This window comes from Larimichthys crocea, chromosome I, assembly GCF_000972845.2.
Source record: "Larimichthys crocea isolate SSNF chromosome I, L_crocea_2.0, whole genome shotgun sequence".
NCBI lineage: Eukaryota > Metazoa > Chordata > Actinopteri > Sciaenidae > Larimichthys > Larimichthys crocea.
The window spans coordinates 17,474,225-17,480,120 of NC_040011.1; positions in this window are offsets into that span (position 1 = coordinate 17,474,225).

Consider the following 5,896-nt stretch of genomic DNA (forward strand, 5'->3'; position numbering starts at 1 on the left):
GAGTTCAACCTCTTGGCAGCCTGGATGTATTGGAGGTTTTTGTAGTCTGTCTAGACTACTCCCCTCCAGCCAATGGGCAAGTTTGACGGCCAGCAGCTCTCGATATAAATGGTAAATGGACTGTACTTATATAGCGCCTTTCTAGTCTTCCGACCACTCAAAGTGCTCTACACTACATATCTCATTCACCCCATCCCCATTCACACACATTTATACACTGATAGCATTGGCTACCGTGCAAGGTGCCAACTGCTCATCAAGGATTTAAGCATTCATACACATTCATACACCGATGACACAGCCTTCGAGTATCTTGCCAGTAACTTCGGCATGCAGACCGGGGAGCCGGGGGATCGAACCGCTGATCGTCTGATTAGTGGACGACCCGCTCTGCCTGTGAGCCACAGCCGCCCCTATGTCGTAATTGCACTCTGTGGGTGACAGTCTACGGGAGTAGAAAGCACATGGGTGCATCTTGCCGTCCTCAGCCGACCTCTGGGAGAGTACTGCTCCGACGCCCACATCGGACGCATCCACCTCCACAACAAACTGCCGTTCCTCATCTGGCATCCGGAGGATTGGGGCTGAGGTGAACCGAGCTTTGAGAGACTGGAATGCTCTGTCAGCTGCAGGGGTCCATTCAAACGGGCGTTTGGTGCTGGTCAACGAGGTGAGAGGAGCTGCCACCGCACTGTATCCGCGGATAAATCTTTTATAGAAAATGGCGAAGCCCAGGAACTGCTGCAGTTTTTTACGGCTCTCTGGGATGGGCCATGATGACACTGCCGAGACCTTTGCTGGATCCATCTGGATGCGCCCCTCCGTCACAATGAATCCCAGGAAGGACGTGGTCCGGACATGAAACTCGCACTTTTCCGCTTTGACATACAGCAAGTTCTCAAGGAGGCGACGGAGTACAGACTGGACATGATGGACGTGTTCAGATTGGGTCTTCGAGAAAATCAAAATATCATCTAAATAAACAAAAACAAACTTATTAAGCATGTCACGGAGGATGTCGTTCACCAAGGCTTGAAAAACTGCGGGGGCATTTGTAATATAGTCCTCCATAGCTTTTCTTTCAGGGGGAGGCAGAGAGTACAGGTGGCCTCTTGGAGGAGCAGTTCCTGGCAGAAGATCGATTGCACAGTCATACGGTCTATGGGGTGGTAGTGACGTGGCCTTGGCTTTGTTAAACACCTCTCTGAGCTCATGGTAACACACTGGGACATTGGAGATGTCGGTGGCTGGAGTAGCAGGGTCTGGGTTGATGGGCAGAACAGCTCTCGTTAGACAGGTCAAGTGGCAGTCTCTTCCCCATTCTCTGGTTGTGCCTGTCTCCCAGTCGAGTTGGGGGTTATGTTTGCGAAGCCATGGATAGCCTAGAATGATGGGTTGTCCGGGTGAAGTCAGAAGGTGAAACTGAATGGACTCCTGGTGGTTTCCTGAGAGTGCCATTATTAGGGGGGCCGTGATGTGGGTCACCGTGCCGAGTTGGTGTCCGTCTAAGGCCCGTGCAGGAACGTGTGGGGAGAGGTGGTGGCATTCTATTCCCAGCTGCCGAGCAAGTTCCGTGTCCATGACGTTGGCTCTGTGTCCATGACACACACTTAATATGCACTTGATTTCATTTTTTAATCTACTAATAGCAGGTACACCCTATTATGACATGTTCTGTCATCTTCTACATGCAATTGTTAAATTTCAATATAAATAAATTGATTTTATGCCAGTTGCATCTACTAAAATGTTAAAATTAAGATGAGTCTTTCATGGTTAGTGTTTAGCACAAATGGGGAGGCTAGACTCATTCTTGACTGTTATCCCATATGCGCACATTTTAATAACGTCGGGCTGCATATGGGTTCGGGCTCTACAAAGCTGTCAATCAAAACGGGCCGGGCTGGGCTCAGTTTGAATTCTGTCGGGTCTGGGCTGGGTCGGTCCTGAATTCTAAGGCCTGTTTCATGCTCTAGATTGCGCTGTCCGTACACCGTGTTTCTCCTGCATGCTGTTCGTTTTCAAGCCACAGGCGCAGCAAGAGGATCTCAAACGTATGGCCGTGACATTGCTACAGTAAAAGAAGTGCTGGCACAAACACATGACAGCAGCACTGGACTTTCTAGACGAAAACAAGGAGGGCGTTTTTGTTTATTTTTTATTTCTTGCATGACATTTTCGTCTCGTTTTTATTTGTCGACAAAAACGCACATTGGCACATTTTTCGTCAGTGTTTTTAGAACATTGTGTCGTCTCGTCATCGTCTCGTCGTCATCAAGGGAAAAAGGCTCGTTGACGAACATATTTCATCTCGTCTGACGAAATTAACACTGAAAACCACAGAAGAAACGGAAGACGAAGTAGAAAAATTCCGAAAGAAGTGTGCCTGACTCTGACCCCGTCGCCCCCATACATTATTACTGACACGACAAATTCAGTACTAGAAAATTCCCGCACACCTCAGATAGTAATTTTTAACTTGTTTAATTAAACACAGGAGCAGCTAGCGCTTACGTGCTAGCAATTAACATTAGCATGTTAACATTATCATGTTAGCAATTAGCATTCCTAGTGGCTAATGCTAATTGCTAGCGCGTCACTCATTTTATCATTGGTTGCTAATGTTAGCAATTAGCATGTCTTTACAGCTAGTGCTAATGCGCTAGCTGCTCTGCTGTCTCTGTCATTTTAGACAGAAAAGTTCAAATTAAGTGCCAATAACTGCTAAAATGGCCGGCGCTTGGCTTCTGCCTGCTGACTCTTATTTTGAAAATAGCCCCTCCCCCCTCTCCTCCCTGTCTGTGTGTCAGTGTGTGTGTGTGTGTGTCTGAATAATTAGTGACAGGTGTGCGCACGCATGCTCACTCTCTCTCCCTCCCTCTCCCTCTGACCCCTGAGCAGACACAAAACCTTCAAATGAAGTCCCTCGAAGAGGTGGCCGAACATGGCATAGGTGTGCCGCAAACTAAAATCCGAAATGACCACAAGAATCCTCGTCTCGTGGACCATATCCTTGTACATTTTCAGGCGAAAATTGTATAAACTTTGCCCTCGGGACTGAGAGAAAGCACAGGTGCTTCCTACGTTTCTATGTATAAATCGTGTCTGTAGTGGTGCATTTGAGGCCACGTAAGTCAAATACGTTTTATTTTTTCACAGATCGTTGTCTCTCCTCTCCACTATAGTGATGACATCACGCACTTTAGCTCTCGAAAGTTCTCGCAATACACACCCATTCATTTTTTGGTGTGTTTTTTTTTTGCCGATTTTTGGCAAAACTGTTTGCCGAAACTCGATTCCCGGCCGAGCCGGTTGTTTTGATACCCGTTTTGTGTATGTGTGACAAAAACTCTGGGAGGAGTAGCGAACAGAAAAAAAAACACGGAATTAACATTAAAACGTGTTAGCATGCTATCATTAGCATGTTAGCATTAGCATGTCAGCGCTGATGCGCTAGCATGCTATCATTAACATGTTAGCATTAGCATGTTAGCGCTGATGCGCTAGCAATTAACATTAGCATGTTAACATTAGCATGTTAACGCTGATGCGCTATCAATTAACATTAATATGTTGGCATTACCATGTTAGCATTAAGAATTAACATTAGCATGTTAACATTAGCATGTTAGCGCTGATGCCCTGATGCGCTAGCAATTAACATTAGCATGTTAATATTAGCATGTTAACATTAGCATGTTAACGTTGATGCGCTAGCAATTAACATTAGCATTATCATAAGCATGTTAGCAGTAGCAATTAACATTAGCATGTTATCATAAACATGTTAGCGCTGATGCGCTATCAATTAACATTGACATGTTAACATTAGCATGTTATCACTGATGCGCTAGCAATTAACATTAGCATGTTAACATTATCATGTTAGCAATTAACATGTATTTAATTCCTAATGGCTAATGTTAATTAGTACTAATTTTAGCATTGGTCACTAAAGTTAGCAAATAGCATGTCTTTACAGCTAGCGCTAATGCGCTAGCTGCTCTGCTGTCTCTGTCTGCCATTTTAGACAGACAAGTTCAAATTAAGTGCCAAGAACTACTAAAATGGCCGCCGCTCGCCTTCTGCCTGCTGGTCCCTCCCCCCTCTCCTCCTTCAAGCAGGCTGAGGTTGCCAAGCAACCAGGACCTAATCAGCAGCAGCTAATCTGCACCTGTTAGAATGTCAGTTAGAAATCCTGACAGAGACAGAGAAAATGCTGAGACCTTCCCTCGAACAGGAAGGATTTCTGGCCAAACCATATTTCCAATCTTTGAACCGACTTAACCACAAGCAGGATGAGCCCTTCCTGATCGTCTACATAGTCGTTTTGTGTCGATAAATGAAGAAATGTGCCCTTAGGAGCAATTCAGAGAAACGTTACCCTACCGAGTATATGAGGCTGAGGATGGGAGTTGCTGCCGCGTATTTGCGTGTCACACCAAAACTATAAAGTTGACAGCCTCAACAGTGTTATCAACTGCGACCTCCTCGAATTTTCCTACGTTTCTACCTATAAATGATTTCTGTAGCTTCACATTTGCGGCCACAGTCGCAGTTTACAAATGTATTTTTCGACCACTTTTTCTCTCCCTCTCCACTGTAGTGATGACATCACGCACTCTAGCTCTGGAAAGTTCTAACAATACACACCCATTCATTTTTTGGCTTGGTTTTTGGCGATTTTTGGCAAAACCATTTGCCGAAACTCTCTCACACATGTCCTGGCCGAGCCGCATGTTTTGATACCCGTTTTGTCTATGTGCGACAAAAACTCTGGGAGTAGCGAGCCAAAAAAAGGGCGTAAGAATAATTTTAACTAGAAAACCGCATTTCCAGCGGCCCACCTGCTGCCCTTTTTCTGTATGTCTTTTCCCTGTCTCTTTCACTCTCTCTCCCCCTCACATTCCTGTCACTCTTCAGCTGTATCTATACTATAAAGCTTGAAAAGGCCATAAAAGATATATCTTAAAAATGTTGAAATAAGCTATAAAAGAGTAGAATACTATGAAGTGGTACAATGTTCTGTAATACTGTAAAAAAAAAAGGTAGAACTGTAGAAAGTAATAGTATAAGAAAGTGAAGTGAAGTTGTATGTGTCTGTCTCTGTCATTAAATAGCTATCGGTATGTGTGTGTGTGTGTGATTATTTTGAATGCTGTGTGTGTGTGTGTGTGTGTGTGTGTGTGTGTGTGTGTGTGTGTGTGTGTGCATGCTTGTGTCTGTAGAAATGTCCTAAATGAGTTGAATCAAAAAAAAATTTGAATACAAGTTTAATAGTACAAGATCTTGTTGAAATGTGTAGTTTGACTGAAGTCTGTAGTAAAGGAGAAGTAGTTTAAATTGTAGGTCTGTAGAAAGATTTGAAGTTTGTATGATGTATTTGTATTTTAATCTGTAGTAAATGAGAAGTAGTTTAAATTGTAGGTCTGTAGAAAGATTTGAAGTTTGTATAATGGATTTGAAATGGTAAAGTATTTGTAGAAAAAGTTGAATAATTTGTAGAATATTAATAGTAGAATTTAGTAAAATAATAGTACAATGTTAAAGTAGTTTAAAGTGTAGAAGGATTGTAGAGACTGTCCTGAGACTGTCCTGAGACTCACCTGTCCAGGTGTGCAGCTCAGCCTGTATTGATCGTAGATCAGCAGATTTTTATTGTTTGAACACAATGATGTCGATCTGTTTACTGAGCGTCTGTTCAGTGTGTCTGTGTGTGTGTGCGTGTGTCTGTGTGTGTGTGTCTGTCTGTGTTACTGTGTGTGTGTGTGTGTGTGTGTGTGCATGCTTGTGTCTGTAGAAATGTTCTAAATGAGTTGAATCTAAAAAAAATGTTAAATAAAAGTGTAATAGTACAAGATCCTGTTGAAATGTGTAGTTTGAATTAAGTCTGTAG